Source organism: Thalassophryne amazonica, chromosome 7, assembly GCF_902500255.1.
Source record: "Thalassophryne amazonica chromosome 7, fThaAma1.1, whole genome shotgun sequence".
Taxonomy (NCBI): Eukaryota; Metazoa; Chordata; class Actinopteri; order Batrachoidiformes; family Batrachoididae; genus Thalassophryne; species Thalassophryne amazonica.
Genome location: NC_047109.1, coordinates 68,770,304 through 68,794,287, shown reverse-complemented (window position 1 = coordinate 68,794,287; position 23,984 = coordinate 68,770,304). Strand labels below are relative to the sequence as shown.

The following is a 23,984-nucleotide window of genomic DNA, read 5'->3' as shown; positions in this document are numbered from 1 at the left end:
TGTAAGACAACAGTGCTAACCACTAAGCCATAGCGTGCTGCCCATTACTTTTATTTTACTCAATATTAAACATGCACAGATTACACTCCAAGGTCATCAATGTCAATACAGTGGATGCTCTTGACAGTTGAACAACTCTGCAATAGATTAAGTTGTGCCAAGCTGCTCCATAATGTTTTTATTTATTTATTAAAAAATAACAAACAAACAAATAGAATTTTTTCATATGGCTCTCATCAATTCCACTTCCTGCAGTACTGTAGCAGTAAAAATAACATACGCAAGGTAATACAGATTTAACAATATTCCTGAAAGACTGGTGGAACATTTTAGTTGTTAAAAATACATTAATAATAATAATAATGCTAATAATTTTAGAGATCAGAATCTGATTGGCGAGTTTATATGAGCGAAGCATCGCGCAGCGGCATGAAGCTCATTCATGGTACAGGGCGTCCTAAACAGGAAATGCCAATTTTCAAATCCACAGTAAAACGGGAAATGTTCAAATGTCAAACACTTCCTGGATTGACAGACGAGATCCCATGGAACATGGAATCTCGCGGGAACTCAGTGGCAAGCTCACACTCAAACAGGAAGTGCCAATTTATCAGTCACAGTGAAACAGGAAATGTTCAAATGTCAAAAATGGCATGGGTGGAGCTAGAGCGGAGGCCGGGGTTTCACTGGACTCCCCTGAAATCTAATTGGACAAATAAAGACCAAGACATATTCACCGACTTGGAAATGTTCATGTTTCCATCTCCTGACTTGTCTAAAGAAAACGCAATAAAACTGATTATGATTTACACGTTTTATGAAGTTTTAGAGATTTGCTTTCAGTTTGAGTAAGACCATTTTAGAAATTTTTATTCTTTTTTTTTTTTTTGTATTTCTTAAATAAACAAATTAAAATGTGTGAAATTACAAGTGTTCTAATACTTTTGGAGGGCACAGTATCCAAACCTTATGATGAGTGTAAAATGATTGTGGTATTATTACTGTTTGTTGTGAAAGTGTAGGGACACGGACCCACAACAGGGGGCGCAAAGGAACTGGTACCCCAAACATACTTCAAATGGGGAGAGGCCGGTGGCAGATGAAACCTGGCTGTTGTGTGCGTACTCGATCCAGGCCAGATGGTTGCTCCAGGCCGTCGGGTGTGCTGAGGTCATGCAGCGAAGGGCCTGTTCCAATTCCTGTTTGGCCCGCTCTACCTGTCCTTTAGTCTGGGGATGGTACCAGGACGAGAGGCTCACGGTGGCCCCCAGTTCCCTACAGAAACTCCTCCAGACTTGCGAGGAGAACTGGGGACCAAGGTCAGAGACGACGTCGGATGGAATCCCATGCAGACGTACGACGTGGTGGACCAGGAGGTCTGCAGTCTCCTGGGCCGTTGGGAGCTTCGGGGGGGCCACGAAGTGGGCCACCTTGGAGAACCGGTCCACTATCGTGAGGATGGTGGTCATGCCCTGGGATGGCGGGAGGCCCGTGACGAAGTCCAGGCCGATGTGTGACCAGGGGCGGTGGGGCACAGGTAATGGCTGGAGGAGTCCCTGTGCCCGTTGGTGGTCTGCCTTTCCCCTGGTGCAGGTGGTGCAGGCCTGGACGTACTCCCGGACGTCGGCTTCCATAGACGCCCACCAGAAGCGCTGCCGGACCACTGCCATGGTTCTTCACACCCCAGGATGACAGAAGAGCTTGGACCCGTGACAGAAATCCAGGACTGCAGCTCTGCCTTCTGGTGGGACGTAAAGTCTGTTCTTTGGGCCAGTCCCCGGGTCCGGGTTCCATGCCAGGGCCTCCCGGACGGTCTTCTCCACGTCCCAGTTGAGGGCTGCCACGATAGTGGACTTGGGGGTGATGGGTTCTGGTGGATCTGACAGCTCGACCTTGACTTCCTCTTCGTGGACCCGGGACAGGGCATCAGATTGCTGGTTTTTGGTCCCGGGGCGGTAGGTGATCCGGAAGTCAAAACGCCCGAAGAACAGTGACCAGCGGGCTTGCCTGGGGTTCAGACGCTTCGCGGTCCGGATGTACTCCAGGTTCCGATGGTCCGTGAAAACCGTGAAGGGCACCGTAGCTCCCTCCAACAGGTGTCTCCACTCCTCAAGAGCCTCTTTCACTGCTAGGAGTTCCCGATTGCCGACGTCGTAGTTCCGCTCTGCCGGGGTCAACCTATGGGAAAAATAGGCTGGAGAACCATATCGGACTCTCCGCTCTGGGACAACACAGCTCCTATCCCTGAGTCAGAGGCATCCACTTTGACAACAAACTGGCGATTGGGATCGGGCTGCACCAGAACGGGTGCAGACGAGAACCGACGTTTCAACTCCTTAAACGCGGCTTCGCACCAATCCGACCAGGTGAAGGGGACTTTAGTGGAGGTCAGGGCCGTCAGGGGGCTAACTACCTGGCTATAACCCTTAATAAACCTCCTGTATAAATTTGCAAAGCCAAGGAACTGTTGCAGCTTCCTACGGCTTGTCGGTTGGGGCCAATCTCTCACCGCCGCTACCTTGGCCGGATCGGGTGCGACGGAGTTGGAGGAGATGATGAACCCCAGGAAGGACAAAGAAGTACAGTGGAACTCGCACTTCTCGCCCTTCACAACAGCTGGTTCTCCAAAAACCACTGCAGGACCTGACGTACATGCTGCACATGAGTCTCAGGATCCGGGGAGAAGATGAAGATGTCATCCAGATATACGAAGACGAACCAGTGCAGGAAGTCCCGCAAGATGTCATTAACCAATGCCTGGAACGTCGCGGGCGCATTGGTGAGGCCGAACGGCATGACCAGGTACTTAAAGTGACCTAACGGGGTGTTAAATGCCGTCTTCCACTCGTCTCCCTTCCAGATCCAAACCAGGTGATACGCATTCCTAAGATCTAGTTTAGTGAAGATTTGGGCTCCATGCAAGGGCGTGAACACAGAATCTAGCAGAGGCAGCGGGTATCGATTGCGAACCATGACTTCTTTGAGCCCTCTGTAGTCTATGCATGGACGGAGTCCGCCGTCCTTTTTGCCCACGAAAAAGAAACCTGCACCCATCAGGGAGGTGGAGTTCCAGATTAACCCGGCAGCTAAGGAGTCCCGGATGTAGGTCTCCATTGATTCGCGCTCAAGACGAGAGAGGTTGTACAACCTGCTGGACGGGTACTCAGCGCCTGGGATCAAATCAATGGCACAATCATACGGACGGTGCGGGGGAAGAGTGAGTGCCAGATCTTTGCTGAAGACGTCAGCAAGATCATGGTACTCCTCCGGCACCGCCGACAGATTGGGGGGACATTAACCTCCTCATTAGCTGTCACACCGGGTGGAACCGAGGATCCTAAACATTCCCGGTGGCAGGTGTCGCTCCACTGCGTCACTACCCCAGACGGCCAATCAATCCGGAGATTGTGCTTTAACATCCATGGAAATCCCAAAATCACTCGGGAGGTAGAAGGTGTTACATAGAACACAATCTCCTCCCTGTGATTTCCAGACACCACCAAAGTCACAGGTGGTGTCTGGTGTGTGATTAATGGGAGAAGGGTGCCATCTAGTGCCTGTACCTTCAATGGGGAAGGTAGAGCCACTAGAGGAAGCCCTACCTCCCTGGCCCATCTGCTGTCCAGCAGATACCCTTCAGACCCCGTGTCCACCAGTGCTGGAGCGTGAAGGGTAAGATCCCCACAAAGGATCGTCACTGAGATGTGTGCTGATCTACAGGCTCTCCCCGCGTGGATGTTATGGCCCACCCTTAACCCAGTCTCTAAGGGCGGGCGTTGAAGTTTAACCGCTTGGGGCAGTTTCTTTGTATGTGCTCATTAGAGCCACAGAAAAAACATTCTCCGTGAGCCAGCCTCCGTTGTCTGTCATGTGTTACTTTAGCCCTGCTCGTGTCCATAGCTTCGTCAGCAGGGGGAGCTGTTGCTCCACGGAGCTCTCCGACTGTCGAGCGTGGGGACGGCGGCACCCTTTCGGACCTGGAAGGAAGAGGGACGGCTCGCGCCCAGCCATGCCCTTCGCCCCACTCCTGACGGTGTTGTTCTAACCGGTTGTCTATCCGTATGACCAGGTCGACAAGCCCGTCAAAATCCCGCGGCTCATCCTTAGCCAGCAGGTGCTCCTTCAGGTCTGGAGACAGTCCGTTTACGAAGGCGGCGCGGAGTGCAACGTTATTCCAGCCGGACCTCGCAGCCGCGATGCGGAAGTCAACTGCATACTCGGCTGCACTCCGACGTCCCTGTCTCATTGACAGCAGCACGGTTGAAGCGGTCTCGCCTCTAATGGGATGATCAAACACCTGTTTAAACTCCCTCACAAACCCAGTATATGTCGTTAGGAGCCGTGAATTTTGCTCCCAGAGCGCCGTAGCCCAGGCACGTGCCTCTCCTCGAAGCAAATTAATGACATAAGCCACCCGGCTGGCATCTGACGCGTACATGACGGGACGTTGTGCAAAGACGAGCGAACACTGCATTAAGAAGTCCGCGCACGTCTCGACACAACCTCCGTACGGTTCCGGAGGGCTCATGTATTCTTCAGGGGATGTGGGGGGGGGGGTTCCGTTGAATCACCACTGGAATGTCTGTATCTAGTGCTCGGTCAGCTGGAGGAGGTGCTGCAGCAGTGCCCTGAGTGCACGCTTCCACCTGGGCGGTGAGAGCCTCCATCCTCCGATTGAGTATAACATTCTTGTTGGGAAGGTGTCGTAGCACGGAGCCACAACAGGGGGCGCAAATGAACGGACAATGAGTAAGCCAAAAGGTAACAATTTAATGTTGTGATAATACACAACGAAACGTGTCGTAATTTTCACAGTCAATAAACACCAGGTGACGTGTGGGCAGGCTCGAAGATAGAAGACGCCCGACGAGAGAGAAGCTCGTCCCACACGGCTTCCACCACCAACGGTCTGAAGAACACCGGAGCCGCCAAGTCCCGAGTCCCCAGGTGGCCTCTGTCTTCTGCTGTCGACCCTGGTACTGCTGGCAGAAAGCAGAGATAAGATGTGTGAGTGTGAGTCCGCACACTCAGTAGTTCACAGTCCAGACACAGTTGGGAGGGAGCACCTCCACCTCCAAATCACACACACTCGTGCAGCTCCTGGTCAACCACTTATCTGTGATGGGGTGTGAGGCGAAGCCGTCGCTGTCACACCAAACGCCAATCCTCCAGATAAGGCAACACTCCAGGAAAACGGCTGCAATAGAGGTTCAAGTTATTACACACACACAGTGTTAGTCAGCAGAGAAATTACCTTGGTACTGGTAGTCGATTTCTCAGCGGGGAGGTGGAGTTGCAGTCCGGCTTATATAGTGGTGTAGATGAGTGACAGCTGGAGTGATGAGTGACAGCTGTCACTTCCTCTGGGTCTGGCGCCCTCTCGTGCTTGGAGCCCGCACTCCAAGCAGGGCGCCCTCTGGTGGTAGTGGGCCAGCAGTACCTCCTCTTCAGCGGCCCACACAACAGGACCCCCCCTCAACGGGCGCCTCCTGGCGCCCGACCTGGCTTGTCCGGGTGTCGTCTGTAGAAATCGGCCAGGAGGGCCGGGTCCAGGATGAAGCTCCTCTTCACCCAGGAGCGTTCCTCAGGTCCATACCCCTCCCAGTCCACCAGATATTGGAACCCCCGGCCCTTGCGACGGACGTCCAGGAGCCTGCGGACCGTCCAAGCAGGCTCCCCGTCGATGAGCCGGGCAGGAGGCGGCGTAGGTCCAGGTGCACAGAGGGGCGAGGTGTGGTGTGGCTTGATACGGGACACGTGGAAGACAGGGTGGATCCGCAGTGAAGCCGGGAGTCGGAGCTTCACTGCGGCCGGGTTGATGATCTTGAGGATGGGGAATGGTCCGATGTATCTGTCCTTTAATTTGGGTGAGTCCACACAGAGGGGGATGTCCTTTGTTGACAGCCACACCTCCTGCCCGGGCTGGTATGTGGGGGCCGGGGAACGTCGGCGGTCCGCATGGGTCTTGGCCCTCGTCCGGGCCTTTAACAGGGCAGAGCGGGCGGTCCGCCACACCCGGCGGCACCTCCTGAGGTGGGCCTGGACCGAGGGCACACCGACCTCTCCCTCCACCAGCGGGAACAATGGGGGCTGGAACCCCAAACATGCCTCAAAAGGGGAGAGGCCGGTAGCAGACGAGACTTGGCTGTTATGGGCATACTCGATCCAGGCCAGATGGTGACTCCAGGCCGCCGGGTGCGCGGAGGTGATGCAGCGAAGGGCCTGTTCCAACTCCTGGTTAGCCCGCTCTGCCTGGCCGTTGGTCTGGGGGTGGTACCCGGACGAGAGACTCACGGTGGCCCCCAGCTCCTTACAGAAACTCTTCCACACCTGCGAAGAGAACTGGGGACCACGATCTGAAACAATGTCCGATGGTATCCCATGCAGCTGCATGACGTGGTGGACTAGGAGGTCTGCCGTCTCCTGGGCTGTCGGGAGCTTCGGGAGGGCCACGAAGTGGGCCGCCTTGGAGAACCGGTCCACTATCGTGAGAATAACGGTGTTGCCCTGGGACGGCGGGAGGCCCGTGATGAAGTCCAGGCCGATGTGAGACCAGGGGCGATGAGGCACTGGCAGGGGTTGGAGGAGTCCCGTCGTCCTCCGATGGTCTGCCTTGCCCCTGGCGCAGATGGTACAGGCCTGGACGTAGTCCCGGACGTCGGTTTCCAGGGACGCCCACCAGAAGCGCTGCTGGATTACTGCCACGGTCCTACGCACTCCAGGATGACAGGAGAGCTTGGACCCGTGACAGAAGTCCAATACGGCAGCTCTTGCCTCTGGTGGGACGTACAGTCTGTTCTTGGGGCCAGTCCCCGGGTCCGGGCTCCTTGTCAGGGCCTCCCGGACGGTCTCCTCCACGTCCCAGGTGAGGGTGGCCACGACAGTGGACTCGGGGATGATGGTCTCGGTGGGGTTCGACAGCCCCGCTTTGGCTTCTTCTTCGTGCACCCGGGACAATGCATCTGGTTTTTGGTTCTTGGTCCCGGGGCGATACGTGATCTGGAAGTCAAAGCGCCCGAAGAACAGAGACCAGCGGGCTTGCCTGGGGTTCAGCCGTTTGGCGGTCAGGATGTACTCCAGGTTCCGATGGTCTGTGAAAACCGTGAAGGGCAACGATGCCCCCTCCAGCAGGTGTCTCCACTCTTCAAGAGCCTCCTTCACCGCAAGAAGTTCCCGATTGCCGACGTCATAGTTCCGTTCAGCTGGGGTCAACCTGCGGGAATAAAAGGCACAAGGATGGAGGACTTTATCAGCCTCCACGCTCTGGGACAGCACGGCTCCTATCCCTGAGTCAGAGGCGTCCACTTCTACTATGTACTGGCGATCAGGATCAGGCTGCACCAGAACTGGTGCAGTCGAGAACCGGCGTTTCAACTCCTGGAACGCGGCTTCGCACCGATCCGACCAGGCGAAGGGGACCTTGGTGGAGGTCAGGGCAATCAGGGGGCTAACTACCTGACTGTAACCTTTAATGAACCTCCTGTAGAAATTTGCAAAGCCTAGGAACTGCTGTAGTTTCCTGCGGCTTGTTGGTTGGGGCCAATCTCTCACCGCCGCAACCTTAGCCGGATCAGGGGCGACGGAGTTGGAGGAGATGATGAACCCCAGGAAGGACAAAGAAGTGCGGTGGAACTCGCACTTCTCGCCCTTCACAAACAGCCGGTTCTCCAACAACCGCTGTAGGACCTGACGTACATGCTGGACATGGGTCTCAGGGTCCGGGGAAAAGATGAGTATATCGTCCAGATATACGAAGACGAACCGATGCAGGAAGTCCCGCAAGACGTCATTTACCAAAGCTTGGAACGTCGCGGGGGCGTTAGTGAGGCCGAACGGCATGACCAGGTACTCAAAATGACCTAACGGGGTGTTGAATGCCGTCTTCCATTCGTCTCCCTTCCGGATCTGAACCAGGTGGTACGCGTTTCTAAGATCCAATTTAGTGAAAATTTGGGCTCCATGCAGGGGTGTGAACACTGAATCCAATAGAGGTAACGGGTATCGGTTGCGAACCGTGATCTCGTTCAGCCCTCTGTAATCAATGCATGGACGGAGTCCGCCGTCTTTCTTGCCCACAAAAAAGAAACCAGCACCCATCGGGGAGGTGGAGTTTTGGATCAGCCCGGCAGCTAAGGAGTCCCGGATGTAGGTCTCCATTGATTCGCGTTCCGGACGTGAGAGGTTGTACAACCTACTGGACGGGTACTCAGCGCCCGGGACCAAATCGATGGCACAATCATACGGTCGGTGCGGGGGAAGAGTGAGTGCCAGATCTTTGCTGAAAACGTCAGCAAGATCGTGGTACTCCTTTGGCACCGCCGATAGATTGGGGGGGACTTTGACCTCCTCATTAGCCGTAGTGCCGGGAGGAACCGAGGATCCTAAGCACTCCCGGTGGCAGGTTTCGCTCCACTGCGTCACAACCCCAGACGGCCAATCAATCCGGGGATTGTGCTTCACCATCCATGGAAAGCCCAAAATCACTCGGGAGGTAGAAGGTGTTACATGGAACACTATCTCCTCCCTGTGATTCCCAGACACAACCAAAGTCACTGGTTGTGTCTGATGTGTGATTAATGGAAGCAGGGTGCCATCTAGTGCTCGCACCTGCAATGGTGCCGGCAGAGCCACCAGAGGGAGCCCTACTTCCTTTACCCATCTGCTGTCCAGCAGATTCCCTTCAGACCCCCGTAGGTCCAGGTGCACAGAGGGGCGAGGTGTGGTGTGGCTTGATACGGGACACGTGGAAGACAGGGTGGATCCGCAGTGAAGCCGGGAGTTGGAGCTTCACTGCGGCCGGGTTGATGATCTTGAGGATGGGGAATGGTCCGATGTATCTGTCCTTTAATTTGGGTGAGTCCACACAGAGGGGGATGTCCTTTGTTGACAGCCACACCTCCTGCCCGGGCTGGTATGTGGGGGCCGGGGAACGTCGGCGGTCCGCATGGGTCTTGGCCCTCGTCCGGGCCTTTAACAGGGCAGAGCGGGCGGTCCGCCACACCTGGCGGCACCTCCTGAGGTGGGCCTGGACCGAGGGCACACCGACCTCTCCCTCCACCAGCGGGAACAATGGGGGCTGGAACCCCAAACATGCCTCAAAAGGGGAGAGGCCGGTAGCAGACGAGACTTGGCTGTTTTGGGCATACTCGATCCAGGCCAGATGGTGACTCCAGGCCGCCGGGTGCGCGGAGGTGACGCAGCGAAGGGCCTGTTCCAACTCCTGGTTAGCCCGCTCTGCCTGGCCGTTGGTCTGGGGGTGGTACCCGGACGAGAGACTCACGGTGGCCCCCAGCTCCTTACAGAAACTCTTCCACACCTGCGAAGAGAACTGGGGACCACGATCTGAAACAATGTCCGATGGTATCCCATGCAGCCGCATGACATGGTGGACTAGGAGGTCTGCCGTCTCCTGGGCTGTCGGGAGCTTCGGGAGGGCCACGAAGTGGGCCGCCTTGGAGAACCGGTCCACTATCGTGAGAATAACGGTGTTGCCCTGGGACGGCGGGAGGCCCGTGATGAAGTCCAGGCCGATGTGAGACCAGGGGCGATGAGGCACTGGCAGGGGTTGGAGGAGTCCCGTCGTCCTCCGATGGTCTGCCTTGCCCCTGGCGCAGATGGTACAGGCCTGGACGTAGTCCCGGACGTCGGTTTCCAGGGACGCCCACCAGAAGCGCTGCTGGACTACTGCCACGGTCCTACGCACTCCAGGATGACAGGAGAGCTTGGACCCGTGACAGAAGTCCAATACGGCAGCTCTTGCCTCTGGTGGGACGTACAGTCTGTTCTTGGGGCCAGTCCCCGGGTCCGGGCTCCTTGTCAGGGCCTCCCGGACGGTCTCCTCCACGTCCCAGGTGAGGGTGGCCACGACAGTGGACTCGGGGATGATGGTCTCGGTGGGGTTCGACAGCCCCGCTTTGGCTTCTTCTTCGTGCACCCGGGACAATGCATCTGGTTTTTTGGTTCTTGGTCCCGGGGCGATACGTGATCTGGAAGTCAAAGCGCCCGAAGAACAGAGACCAGCGGGCTTGCCTGGGGTTCAGCCGCTTGGCGGTCCGGATGTACTCCAGGTTCCGATGGTCTGTGAAAACCGTGAAGGGCAACGATGCCCCCTCCAGCAGGTGTCTCCACTCTTCAAGAGCCTCCTTCACCGCAAGAAGTTCCCGATTGCCGACGTCATAGTTCCGTTCAGCTGGGGTCAACCTGCGGGAATAAAAGGCACAAGGATGGAGGACTTTATCAGCCTCCACGCTCTGGGACAGCACGGCTCCTATCCCTGAGTCAGAGGCGTCCACTTCTACTATGTACTGGCGATCAGGATCAGGCTGCACCAGAACTGGTGCAGTCGAGAACCGGCGTTTCAACTCCTGGAACGCGGCTTCGCACCGATCCGACCAGGCGAAGGGGACCTTGGTGGAGGTCAGGGCAGTCAGGGGGCTAACTACCTGACTGTAACCTTTAATGAACCTCCTGTAGAAATTTGCAAAGCCTAGGAACTGCTGTAGTTTCCTGCGGCTTGTTGGTTGGGGCCCATCTCTCACCGCCGCAACCTTAGCCGGATCAGGGGCGACGGAGTTGGAGGAGATGATGAACCCCAGGAAGGACAAAGAAGTGCGGTGGAACTCGCACTTCTCGCCCTTCACAAACAGCCGGTTCTCCAACAACCGCTGTAGGACCTGACGTACATGCTGGACATGGGTCTCAGGGTCCGGGGAAAAGATGAGTATATCGTCCAGATATACGAAGACGAACCGATGCAGGAAGTCCCGCAAGACGTCATTACCAAAGCTTGGAACGTCGCGGGGGCGTTAGTGAGGCCGAACGGCATGACCAGGTACTCAAAATGACCTAACGGGGTGTTGAATGCCGTCTTCCATTCGTCTCCCTTCCGGATCCGAACCAGGTGGTACGCATTTCTAAGATCCAATTTAGTGAAAATTGGGCTCCATACAGGGGTGTGAACACTGAATCCAATAGAGGTAACGGGTATCGGTTGCGAACCGTGATCTCGTTCAGCCCTCTGTAATCAATGCATGGACGGAGTCCGCCGTCTTTCTTGCCCACAAAAAGAAACCAGCACCCATCGGGGAGGTGGAGTTTCGGATCAGCCCAGCAGCTAAGGAGTCCCGGATGTAGGTCTCCATTGATTCGCGTTCCGGACGTGAGAGGTTGTACAACCTACTGGACGGGTACTCAGCGCCCGGGACCAAATCGATGGCACAATCATACGGTCGGTGCGGGGGAAGAGTGAGTGCCAGATCTTTGCTGAAAACGTCAGCAAGATCGTGGTACTCCTTTGGCACCGCCGATAGATTGGGGGGGACTTTGACCTCCTCATTAGCCGTAGTGCCGGGAGGAACCGAGGATCCTAAGCACTCCCGGTGGCAGGTTTCGCTCCACTGCGTCACAACCCCAGACGGCCAATCAATCCGGGGATTGTGCTTCACCATCCATGGAAAGCCCAAAATCACTCGGGAGGTAGAAGGTGTTACATGGAACACTATCTCCTCCCTGTGATTCCCAGACACAACCAAAGTCACTGGTTGTGTCTGATGTGTGATTAATGGAAGCAGGGTGCCATCTACGTGCTCGCACCTGCAATGGTGCCGGCAGAGCCACCAGAGGGAGCCTACTTCCTTTACCCATCTGCTGTCCAGCAGATTCCCTTCAGACCCCGTGTCTATCAGTGCTGGGGCGTGAAGGGTTAAATCCCCACAAAGGATTGTTACTGGGATTCGTGCAGATTTGCGGTGTTTTCCCGTGTGCGTGTTATGACCCACCCTTAGCCCAGTTTCTAAGGACGGGCGTTGTAGTTTGACCGTTTTAGGGCAGTCCTTCTGCATGTGCTCGCAAGAGCCGCAGACAAAACACTCCCCGCGGGCCAGCCTCCTTTGTCTGATTTTTGATTTTAATTTGGCCCTGCTCGTGTCCCTAGCCTCCTCAGCAGGGGGAGCTGTAGCCACACGGAGCTCTCTGGCAGTGAAGCGTGGGGACGACGTCACCTTGTCGGAACCGGAAGGGGGAGGGACGGCTCGTGCCCGGTCACGCCTCCCGGCCTGCTCCCGACGATGCTCGCTTAAACGGTTGTCTAAGCGTATAACTAAATCAATAAGCCCATCAAAATCCCGCGGTTCCTCCTTGGCCAGTAGGTGCTCCTTAAGGACCGGGGACAGTCCATTTACAAAGGCGGCGCGGAGCGCAACGTTATTCCAGCCGGACCTCGCTGCCGCGATGCGGAAGTCGACTGCATACTCGGCTGCGCTACGACGCCCCTGTCTCATTGACAACAGCACGTTCGAAGCGGTCTCGCCTCTGTTGGGATGATCAAACACTTGTTTGAATTCCCGTACAAACCCAGTATAAGACGTTAGGAGCCGTGAATTCTGCTCCCAAAGCGCCGTAGCCCATGCGCGTGCCTTTCCTCGAAGCAAATTAATAACATAAGCCACCCGGCTAGCGTCTGATGCGTACATGACGGGGCGCTGTGAAAAGACGAGCGAACACTGCATGAGGAAGTCCGCGCACGTCTCGACACAGCCCCCGTACGGTTCCGGAGGGCTTATGTATACTTCAGGGGACGGTGGGGGGGTTCGTTGAACGACCAGTGGAACGTCTGATACAGGCCCAGGACCAGCCAGAGGAGTGGCTGCAGCAGTGCCCTGATCGCGCGCTTCCACCCTGGCGGTGAGAGCCTCCACCCTCCGATTAAGGAGGACACTCTGCTCGGTCACTAATTCTAACAGGGCCTTGAAGGCGGTTAAGATCTGCTGCAGCTCACTCAACCCGCCTCCCGCTGACGCCTGCGCTCCTGGCTCTTCCATTGGCCGTTCAAGCTTGAGTTGACGCCCCTCGGAGTCCATGACGATTGGCCGAGAAATCCTGTTGGGAAGGTGTCATAGCACGGACCCACAACAGGGGGCGCAAATGAACGGACAATGAGTAAGCCAAAAGGTAACAATTTAATGTTGTGATAATACACAACGAAACGTGTCGTAATTTTCACAGTCAATAAACACCAGGTGACGTGTGGGCAGGCTCGAAGATAGAAGACGCCCGACGAGAGAGAAGCCGCGTCCCACACTGCTTCCACCACCAACGGTCTGAAGAACACCGGAGCCACCAAGTCCCGAGTCCCCAGGTGGCCTCTGTCTTCTGCTGTCGACCCTGGTACTGCTGGCAGAAAGCAGAGATAAGATGTGTGAGTGTGAGTCCGCACACTCAGTAGTTCACAGTCCAGACACAGTTGGGAGGGAGCACCTCCACCTCCAAATCACACACACTCGTGCAGCTCCTGGTCAACCACTTATCTGTGATGGGGTGTGAGGCGAAGCCATCGCTGTCACACCAAACGCCAATCCTCCAGATAAGGCAACACTCCAGGAAAACGGCTGCTAATAGAGGTTCAAGTTATTACACACACACAGTGTTAGTCAGCAGAGAAATTACCTTGGTACTGGTAGTCGATTTCTCAGCGGGGAGGTGGAGTTGCAGTCCGGCTTATATAGTGGTGTAGATGAGTGACAGCTGGAGTGATGAGTGACAGCTGTCACTTCCTCTGGGTCTGGCGCCCTCTCGTGCTTGGAGCCCGCACTCCAAGCAGGGCGCCCTCTGGTGGTAGTGGGCCAGCAGTACCTCCTCTTCAGCGGCCCACACAACAATTCTGCTCGGTTACTAAGTCCAACCGAGCAGTGAAGGCGGTTAAGATGTGGCTGCAGGCTCACTCAACACGCCTCCTGCCGACGCCTGTGCATCCTGTGTTTCCATTGGCGGTTCAATCGATGGTTGACTCCCCTCGGGATCCATGACGCTGGCCGAGAAATCCTGTTGTGAAAGTGTAGGGACACGGACACACAACAGGGGGTGCACATGAACGGACAATGGAATAAGCCAAAATATAACAATTTAATGTTGTGAATGTGCACAACAAGAGCAACAGACAACACAATTGAGATCAACAGTCAATAAGTCACGGTGACGTGTGGGCAGGCTCAAGGATAGAATTGCCCGTCCCGCAGAAAAGAGCCGGATCCCACACTCTTTCCACTGCCACCGGATCTGAAGCACCCCGGAGGCCACCAAGCGCTGGGTCCCCGGACTGTCAGATTCGGGTACTGCTGGCAGGAAGAACAGACAGGTGATGGTGGGTGCGTGAACACCCAGCAAACAGTCCGAAAGGGTGGGAAACACCTCCACCTCTCAATCACAGTCACACAGGAACAAAAACGTGCAGCGCCTGAAGGACTACTTATCCGAGGAGCAAAGACGTCATCTCCTCCCAGCTTCCAGCTGCTGACCAGTCAAACAGGTACGTCTGCAAATGTTCAGAAAATTGTATGACACCAAAACCACGGCTGAGTGTTTACCTGATCGGTAGACGATTTCTCGGCAGTGAGGTGAAGATGCTGCCCGGCTTTTATGGAGATGTGGTTGATGATGATGAGTGACAGCTGTGCTTGTTGATGAGTGACGGCTGTCACTCCCGGTTGCTCCGGCGCCCTCTCATGCCTGAAGCCCCGCACTTCGGCGGGTGCCCTCTGGTGGTGGGCCAGCAGTACCTCCTCTTCAGCGGCCCACACAACACTGTTTTGTTTAAGAATGTTTAATTTTCACTGTTGCTGCATTTTTTGTTAAATCTTAGTCATATTGTTTATCATATTGATATGAAAATTCAGTATATCTTCTATTATACCTTCCAAAACCTAAAGTGGAACTCTACTAGTGTTTACTAAGGTACACCGAAATATCTTTAGAAAAAAAAAAAAAGAGAGAGTAGAGCCACTGAAACGAAAGAAAACGACGGTCGCTGTAACGCCGCTGTGACTATTTAAAAATGGCGGGTTTTGAGTTTCCTCTCGGACGGTGCACTCATGACTCATCCCAGTGACGACGTTCTCTGACCAATCAGTGGCCGGCAGCCTGTGACGTCACATTTTAGTATCGGCTCGGCTCGCTTGGAACCGCTCCCGAGCAGGTACTAAAAAAACCTACCCGGTACTAAAAACTACCCTAATGAAAAAGCGAAAAAATCAGAGTAGAGTCGAGCCAAGTAGGTGCAGAATAGTGCTACTTTTGTGTAGTGGAAAAGCGCCTTTAGGTGCCTGGTCTTGAGAACCAGGGATGGTAGGCTGAAAAGCTTTTTTATCCCATGGGAACTCTCCCTACCCACCTAAGTGGCTCAAGAATATGGACAGCGCTCAAGAATATGGACAGCATGTATATAAGTGACATTTACATGACAATTTATATGACAATATTGCGATATGATAATTTGGCCATAGTGTACAGTCCTACTGTCAACAAGCTGAAAACTTTGAATAATAATTTACATCTACATTAAAACAAAATGCTTAAAGTGGCAGGGGGTTAAGAGGGCTGTAATTGGGGTGGGGGGGGGAGTCAGCTGAAAAGCAAAAAAAGAAAAAAGCTTAAAAAGGTGGGGAGTATGGGGGGCAGAGCCCCTCCAGAAGCTGAAAGGCAAAATAAGGAAAATGCTTAAAAAGGTGGGGGAGTCTGGGGGAGCAGCCCCCCCCCCCCCAGAAGCTAAAAGGTTTTAGCCATACTCATGCTCACAAGAATCATTTTACTGAAAAAAGTCTGAAGGACCTAAAGGACATGGTTAGGTTGCGAGGAGCTTTTCCAAGTATGTGAGAGACTAAGAAAAATGCTTAAAAAGTAAAAAGGCGGGGGGTCTGGGGGAGCGGAGGCTGCCCAGAAGCTGAAAGGTTTTTGCCATGCTAATGCTCCCCTGAAGTATTTACTCAAAATAAAGTCTGAAGAACCTAAATGACATGGGGAGATGCTGACAAGCTTCGCTCGTTCATGTCCGCGACATATGCATATTAGATCTGGATGAAGGTATTGAGCTAAATTGTTGTAGTTCTTGATACCAGTGTCCTCTTTTTTGGTCAAATGTTTAACGCTGGGTGATGTCGGTACTTTGAATTGTGATGTTATCTTTGAACTCTGGCCATCAGGAGATGTATACCGAAAACATGAAGAAACAAATGAGAGCCAAACTTTTGTGAACATCACTGAAATTATTTCTAAATTTAACTCACCATAGTTATTTCCAAAATTACAATAACGCCAGATTTTCATAGAAATCTAAGTTCACTATAGTTATATATAGTTATAGTTTACTGATGACAGATGGCATCTGAGAACGTGAGGAGTCCGCTTGCTAAAATGTAAATGTGAAATGTTGTTCAGTGACAAAGCAACTAATTATTCAATTTAAACACCAAAGTGTAACGACGGTTGATGGACGCCGCATCTTTTGCCATTTACTTTATCTGATTGTTAATGTTGCTTTCCCCCCTTCTGCCCACCTCCCCCATCTCATTATGGGTCAACAAGAAAATGCACAAAAAACAGACATTAATATGCGCACGCGTACACACACACACCCACACACACACTCAAATGTGCTAGTTGCTTGTCAGAAAGGTGCCATGCTCCACCTCTCCTCACAGCTTTCATGCTAGCTCCTGGTTTCCTTGGCAACTAGCAATGCGTGTGTGTGAGGCTGCATTTGTGTATTTGTGTCTGCACATATGTGTGTATGTATGTATGTATGTGTCGGTTCTGTTTCGAGTACTACAAGGTAAAGAGAGAGAAGAAGAACAGCAAATGGAAATGCAGACAAAACACACACATGCACACACAAATAAATTTTTGAGATGCAGGATTCGTATGATTTTACTGCACTTTACTCGCTTGGCTGCAAAAATAATAAATGTAATTCAATCAGGAATTGAATTACAAAAAATGAAATCAATTAAATCAGTCATAATTAAAGGCGGTAACAGAGTCTCACTGAATGTGATTGTTATTATGTATGTACACATTTTTTACTGTATGCTTTGAAGCAAAAGATGATGCTGCATTATTTCTTGAAATGGCCCTTGAGGCTTTTTGCTACAAATATCCACTGATTTAATCCAACAGCATAACTGCTCACTGAGTGAAAAAACCCTCACATTTGCTCACAATTGAATTAAATGCTGTAATTTCAAAAATTTGCAGCCCTGTCTTGATGCATGTTTAAATGGACTGCATTTACTAAAAAGGAAATGTCAATCAAGCCAGCTAATATTTAATAAATAATATTATTATATGGCTGCAAAGCTATGTGTGCTCTGATTGGCTGATTACCGGTCTGATATTTTCCCATATCAGACTGGTTTCCATGGAAATTGACACTGTATATTCGTTTTGTGAATTATTTTGTAATTTGTGTCTGCAGCATGGCCCAAGCAGAGGGTCACCCCTTTGAGTCTGGTCTGCTTGAGGTTTCTTCCTCAGAGGGAGTTTTTCCTTACCACTGTTGCTCTGGGTGTTAGTAAGGTTAGACCTTACTTGTGTGAAGCACCTTGAGGCAACTCTGTTGTGATTTGGCGCTATATAAATGAAAATAAACTGAAATTGAATTGAAAATTATTGGTGGTTAACTTTGATGCACCAAATCTGTCAAAAAACAACAACAACAACATTAGTTTACCTTTGTAATAGCTCATAGACATGTCGGCCACCTGGTGGATGGCAGTGTGCTGGATGGATAGGAGAAAATTGCAAACTACTGTGGTTGGATTTACCTGCAGTTTGTCAACCATCTGACCACTGGGCACATCATGTGTTTGTTAGTGTGATCTAGATGCTTTGTACATTTCCTCTGGATGCCGTTTGCACTGTGTTTAATGCTTGAGAACCTTCATTTTGATAAAAATGAAGACTATACACATTGCTTATCACAAGAAAAGCAAAGCATGAGTCTCATCATCAAAGAAGGGAAAACGTAAGGTGAAACAAAATTGTGAACGGTACAACCCGCTCCCACAGCAGTTCATGATGGCATTATGAAAAGTCAATTGAGCAACGCAGTCTTGTTTGAGGGCGGGCACTAAAGGGTTAAAATATGACACATATGATGCATTAATCCTACATCTGGAAACATGGCACTTTCTCTTAGTTTTTAGGCAAAGTACACAGCAAACAAAGTGAAAATGCAAAGAAAAAGTGAAGATGCAGTGGAAATTGGACACATGTTGTGGTTTGTTTATGACCCGGCACAAACATGTAGAGGTGGTTATGCAGGAGAGAGAACGCAGCTACTCTGTCAAGGCGTGGAGGCTAAAATTTACCGACAGGGACGCTCACATTTGCCTCATCTTCCCTTCTCCACTGGGAACTGAAAAAAAACTGTACTTTTCGTGACTGCTTCGGTGATTGCAGCCAAAAACAAAACAGTACACCATTTTTCTGTGTGAAGTGATGCTGTGTTTGTGTTGTGCAATGGCAGGCTGTCCCTGGAAATGGTCAAATCCCGTAATATCACACAGGGGTTCAAACGAGACTGCGCTGTCCCATTAATCTATGGGTTTGTGATATCATCACTTTGACTGAACATTATCCATATTAAAATCAGAATTTTGACCACAACATTGCCTAGAATGCGATGACAGAATGGGTGTGCTGTTGGTTATTTCGACAAAAGGACTGTTGCTGTGTATTGTTATGGATCTACAGTAAGACTGTGTATTTTGGGGTATTTAGCATAAAACAATAAAGGTGAAATAAAATAAAACTGACACTTGCTACTTGGAAACAAGGGACATTTTAATGGAATGCATGAATCTGCTGCTGTGTGTGGACAGAAGGAAGGCCAACTACCTAAATGGTAAATGCTTTACATTGATGGCTTACATTCACCCATTCGCACACTCAGTCACACAACAATGTCAGGGTGCTGCCATGCAAGATGCTCACTACACCCAGGAGCAACATAGCGATTAAAGACCTTGCCCAAGGGCCCTTAGTGATTTTGTACCCTGATGGGGGTTTGAACAGGGGATCCTCTGGTCTCAAACCCACTGCTTATTCACTAGACAGTCACCTTCCATATCGTAAAACATTGCAGTGGTCACTCTGACTTTTTTTGTAAAACATCCTGCATTTGATATGTTCCAGTCAATAGCTGGAAACTTTATATATGGACACAAAAATGTTTTTCTTGTATTATTCATGTCACTGACCCTAGTGCTTGTACGGTTCTGTTTTTTTATGAACTGCTCTACATAAATACAAGAACTGACCACAATCCCCCGTGGGACTGTGGGTCAAACACACAAGGTCACTCCACTTTCTTTCAGGCTTTACTTTGCAACATCCATTCAATCAGTAGACACACTGAAAGGTATTAATTTACTTTTTAACACCCTATGTGTCATGGCAACCATTTTATCCTAAACCCATAAATACCACCTGGACATATGGAGGGCAGTTGTGAATCGACACTTCCAGGACAAATGTGTGGGGGCAGGAAAAGTAGGTCACAATTTGTCAGTTGACTTCTATATGTGTGACTGGCAGTTCTTCTGAGAAAGAGAAAAGAGGAGCACAGAGCAGCTTGATGACCTCCTACAGCTACCTCTGGTCTTGTCAAGGACAATGAGCAATCAGGAGTAAGTGGTGGTGATTAGGAGACACTCAGAAGAGCCTGGCGTCCACTGAATCTCCTCAACCTTCATAACACTATCAGTCTCCAGCAGCCATTGAAGACCAAAGCCCACAATACATATCTAGGATCAGGGACCAAAATACTATAACGTTCCACTTTTTCCTTGGTTTTGTCTGCATGCACATGGTAATATTTCTAAGAAGGTTAAAAACATGCAAATTTGGGTGCATTCACACCTACTTTCATTTGGTTCAGACTTTTTGATTTTCAGTTTGCTTGAAGAGGTGTGAAAGCTGCCACAGGCCACAATCTGCACCAAAGAATACATTTTTGGTCCAACCAAAGGAGGTGGTCTCAGGTCAGCTCGACATGAAACATGGTTTGGTTTGTTTGGAGCAGGGGGTCACCAGCCCTGCTAATGGAGATCACCTGCCCCACATGCTTTACATGTATACCTGCAACAAAAGCGTGGCTGCAACAATTCGTGTTTCCTAGCTCTTGATTAGCTGAGCACACCTGACTCTTTAGTTAATTAGCAGTGCATGGAGCAGGAAGAAGAGGAAAACATACCTACATACACACACACACACAGATGCCTCAGTGTTGACCACAGCACCTGGCAAAAGGTCGAGGTGAAACCCTTGTTCAGGCCCATGTTTCACTTTTCCAGTGATATACATTGAACAAGTTCTTATATTTGACTAAATTTTTGTTGAATTCTTTCACAGTATTCCACCATTCCACGATATCTCTCTGACAGTAAACTTAGGTTTGCCATTTGTCTATTTGACTCCTTTGTTGTGAGGCTGGGGGTGCCTGGCTGTCTTTTGTTTCTGTCTTTTGTTTTTCCTTCCAGGTGGTGCGCGTTTAGGACTGAGTGGCTGTGTGGCTGAATTCAGGACCTCACCCTGATTACCTGAGGCTGATCATGTGCAGCTCATCAGGACTCACAGCTGTGGTGCATCTACACGGATTGGAGCATGGTGGCATTTAAGTCTGGAGTACACAGTGTGTATTTGCCAGAGACTCGATCTTGTGACCAGACGGGTGAGAACGTCGTCTTGAGAGCCATCTCATCATCACGGATGCAGAGAACGTCCAGGTTTGATGCATGGTCTGTGAAAGAGGAGGGGGTGAGGTCTCACGCTCGTCAGCACACTTCCTGAGGTACGTTAGGTTTTGTGACTAACATAAGTACAGTCAGTAAATGTGGTGTCCCTCACACCTTATTATTTGAGCTGTTATGTTAGTCGTTTAATCAGCTTCCACTGCAGTTGAGTAATGTGAACTGGGTTCCATGCCTGCAGGGTGGGAAGCTGATTAGTGATTAAGCCAGGAAGTGTTTGCTGTTTATGTACACCTTTGAGCGGTCTCTCTGTGTGTGGAGTGTGGACTCACATGATGGTTTCTTCTTTCACAGACTCGGTTTGTCGCGGCCACCTGGGGGGTGTCGGCGGGGTCCTTGGGTCCGAACTGTTTCTGGCTCCGGACCATTTTGTGCAGCTGGGAGCGCACCGTAAATCCACCACGCCAGACCGCGCACTCATTTGTTGTCTTTTTTTCACATCACTGTTATGTCATTAAATTTTGTTATCCTTTGTACCGTGCTCTGCTTATTTTATACTGGGTCCTTCAAACGCTGGTCGGTTCTCCGTCCTGCGTCCGACACATAACATCCTTTACTTCATACAGAAGTATTTTTCTTTTTTTTTATTGTAGTTTATGCACTAATGACACCAGATCAAATTCCTTGTATGTGAGAACTTACTTGGCAATAAATTCGATTCTGATGCTGATTCTGAATATCACACACCTTGTCAGAACCAGAAATACACATCTGCCTCAGATACCTCATAGTCATCTTCGTCAGAGCCCTCAACCTCAGAGTCATCTACCTTGGAGTCCTCCACTCCAGTGACCTCTATGTCAGAATCATCTACCTCAGAATCATTTACTTCAGAGTTATCTACAGGGCATCCAGAAAGTATTCACAGCACTTCACTTTTGTCACATTTTATGTTACAGCCTCATTCCAAAATTGAGTAAATAATTTTTTCCCTCAAAATTCTACTCACAACACCCCATAATGACAACATGAAAAAAGTTTTTTTCTTTAATTTTTGCTAATTTATTAAAAATAAAAACTAAGAAATCACATGTACAAAAGTATTCACATCTTTTGTTCAGTACTTTGTTGATGCATCTTTGGCACCAATTACAGCCTCAAGTCTTCTTGAATATGATGCGACAAGCTTGGTGCACCTATCTTTGGGCAGTTTTGCCTATTCCTCTTTGCAGCACCTCTCAAGCTCCATCAGGTTGGATGGGGAGGATCAGTGGACAGCCATTTTCAGATCTCGCCAGAGATGTTCAATCGGATTTAGGTCTGGACTCTGGCTAGGCCACTCAAGAACATTCACAGAGTTGTCCTGAAGGCACTCCTTTGATATCTTGGCTGTGTGTTTAGGGTCTTTGTCCTGCTGAAAGATGAACCGTTGCCCCAGTCTGAGGTCAAGGGCACTCTGGAGCAGATTTTCATCCAAGTTGTCTCTGTACATTGGAGTATTCATATTTCCCTCAATCCTGACTAGTCTCCCAGTTTCTGCCAATGAAAAACATCCCTGCAGCATGATGCTGCCACCACCATGCTTCACTGTAGACATAGTGCCTAGTTTCTTCCAAATATTAGGCCTGGCATTCACGCCAAAGAGGTTAATCTTTGCCTCATCAAACCACAGAATTTTGTTTTTCATGGTCTGAGAGTCCTTCAGGTACCTTTTGGCAAACTCCAGGCAGGCTGCCATTTGCCTTTTACTAAGGAGTGGCTTAGTATTCAGGGTGGAAACAGGATGCACCTGTGTTGTGGTGTGACCTGCATCCATGTCTGCGTCCTGAGTTTGTGTTCTCAGAGTCTGGTCCCCTGTCTGTATTCAGCCTACTCTCACGTTTTTGTTTTTGTTTTTCTCCATGCCCCCATCACGAAAAGTGCCTGCTTTTCGTGACATGGTCTTTTTATTTTACTTTTTGCAATCTTCTCTGACTCCTAACTCTAACCATAACCATAGCATAAGTGTGTACCTTCCCCAAACGCTAACCATGACCCCCCCCAGACTCCCGCCTTTCACTCCACATTTTGTGCCCCCATCACGAAATGAATTCATACCCCGTTACAAAAATGCCACATTTTTGTACCCCGTCACAAACCCATAGATTAATGTACATTTCGCAACCCTCCCATGAACTGCCATGAGAATGGGTTGCTATATTTGTGGTTTTGTTCATTTCATTATCCATTCTTATGGTTTGTCTTTTCGTGTGTGTGCCTTTGGTCATGGTGTGATGTCAGTGTCTGTGGTCTGTCCTTTGTCTGAGTCCCTATCTATTGGCCACTATCCTGTGTCTCCCCCTTGACTGTTCCTGGTGTTTGAGTTACCTGTGGGTTTTTATTTCGGTATCTGTCCTTGCCCTCCGAGTCCCCCTTGTGACTGTTCCATGTGTTGACATTGTCTAAGTCCCTGTGGGTTTGCCTGTCATGTAACTGTTTTTATCCTTGTCTGTCTTTGTTTATTTTACTGTCTGCAGTTTAGTTCCCTTAGTCTTTGTATTCTGGTTTTATTATGTGTCACTACTGGGTTGATTTGTTCTTGGTTTTGTTTCTATATATTAATAGAAGCAAGTGGTTGGATTGTGTCTAACTGTGTAATTAGGATTTTCAATGCAGAGGACAAATTTTGTTGTATGTATGAATAGGTACAATCACAATAAAGACTATATTAAACAATTTCCTTTATGATTAATAATGTTCTTTCTTTTTCTAATTAGTATCTATACATTTTAGTCTGGAAGGGCGATGGAGGGATTACCATATGTTAAGCCAACTCTAATGCTTTCCCAGGCGTGGATGTGACACAGTGATCGCCATTGATTCTGCAATGAATACGATGCACCCCTAATAAACTGCATACGTTTCTCATCCCATTGCAACTATGGGATTAGGTATCCAAAGAAAGTCACGCACACATGAAGCTTAAGACTTGCAATATCAGGGACCCCTAATCATGTGCCTTCCGTGGGTCCCCTGTCTTCATTAAAACTCAGACAAGAAAGGGGGTGCAGACAGAAGCATGGTGGCGAGAAGGACTGTTGAGACGGAGTCCTCCAGCCTGTCTGGTTCAGAGTGTGGGAGCGTGTGTGCAATGGTGTGTGTGCAGATATTTGCAGAGGAGGGGGGTCATATGGGAATTGACTTTAAACGACTTGATTGAGCGACACCCCTGAACCACCTCCTCCTGCTCCTTTTCCCCCTGGCGGGAGTGGCAGTGGAGCGGTGACAGGCCCGCCACTACTCCTGCAACAATTTGCTGTCTGGGAAGCACAAAGGAAGGTGAGAGGTCAAATAAGTGCAGGGAGATGGAGGTGCTTTCTTATGTAATCCCGCCACAAACAAGACTGCGTCATTCCAAGGCTGTCAGAGAAATGCGGCGGTGGATGTATTTTGTGAGTATGATTACACGCACGATTTGTGACGCTT

General features: G+C 50.5%; 1 long non-coding RNA gene across 1 annotated transcript; it reads right to left on the bottom strand.

Moving 5' to 3' along the window:
* Positions 1-3,137: 3,137 nt before the first annotated feature.
* On the bottom strand, positions 3,138-18,356 carry LOC117513310. Its single transcript, XR_004561554.1, has 4 exons — positions 18,202-18,356; positions 10,258-10,264; positions 4,869-4,878; positions 3,138-3,148 (listed from the first exon to the last, which is right to left on the bottom strand). It is a non-coding gene; the product is annotated as an uncharacterized LOC117513310 (long non-coding RNA).
* Positions 18,357-23,984: the final 5,628 nt, after the last annotated feature.